We start from the raw sequence: 1,301 nt of genomic DNA, 5'->3' as shown, positions 1-1,301 counted from the left end.
GACAGTCCAGTGGTACTGGCAACGAACTCGCTCGAATGTCTTTTCACGTGTCACTGCCACAAGTGCCAGGAAGGTGACGTTGGTAATGATCACGCTCAAATGGTGCTATTTACGTGCCACCGGCACCGAAGCCAGACAGCTAGTGCTCTGGCAACGATCGAGCACAAGGCCAGTATTTTGGGGTAGGGAATAAGTTAATATCATCAACCCCAGTGCTTAACTGGTACTTATTTTATTGACTCTGGTAGAATGAAAGGTAAAAATTAACCTCAGTGGAATCTGAACTCAACATAAAGATGAACAAAATGCTAAGCATTTTGTATAGCATGCTAACAATTTTGCCAGCTAGCCACCTTATCATGACCAATAATACTGGTTTCAAATTGTAGCACAAGGCCAGCAATTTCGGGGAGGGTTGGTGAGTCACAAGAAATACAAAGCATCTTGTTTGACTATTGATTCTGGCAGCTTAACTTGTAGTTGATAAACAATGCAGATAATAATGTAATGAAGTCAGTTTTTAGTTAATTAAAACTGCAATGAGCTTTCATTATCTGCTTGATGTTAATCTTCTTTATATTCTCAACTGACTCCATGAAGAAAATCATCAATACTACAACCTCTAGTTCCCTTCTCCTTGTAGTGGATTTGTGTACCAAAAGCAAATCTATTTTAACCCTTTAACATTCAGATTACTCTGCCAAATGTAATGCTTATTTATTTACATTGTTTTGAATTTAACTATTATCTTGTAGCTTTGAAAATGTAATGATGTGATTGTTTATTTTGAGGGTACCATTGTAGAATAGGAGTAAGAGGCTGGATATGACTGGTTTAAATGCTAAATGATTAATAAAGACCAGGGGGGTAAGCATGCATAGGGAACAGACATGGTTGTATGGTTAAGAAGTAGGCTCCTAAATCATGTGGTTCAAAATGTGATCTTAAGGTACAGCATCTTAAGCATTTTTTTAATACCAAAATCACAAATGGATACAGTTCTAGTGAGCAAAATTATCATTTACCATTTACTTCTTTTTGGTCATTGGATTGTGACCATGTCTGAGGTGCTGGCTTGAAAGATTCAGTTGAACAAATTGCCAGACTTAGATGAGTAGTAAGTTGATCAACTTACTACTCATCTAAGTCTGGCAATTTTTCTGATTCTTTGACCAAACTGCTGGATTACAGAGACATGAACAAATCAATACTGGTCGCCAAGCAGTGCAAAGGGACACACAAACACATACAAGTGTTTTGTGTTATAGCTATAGACTGACGAAAACCTTTTGAGCGGATTT

The sequence above is a fragment of the Octopus bimaculoides genome, chromosome 6, assembly GCF_001194135.2.
Source record: "Octopus bimaculoides isolate UCB-OBI-ISO-001 chromosome 6, ASM119413v2, whole genome shotgun sequence".
Classification (NCBI taxonomy): domain Eukaryota; kingdom Metazoa; phylum Mollusca; class Cephalopoda; order Octopoda; family Octopodidae; genus Octopus; species Octopus bimaculoides.
Note: the sequence above shows the minus strand (reverse complement) of the source record.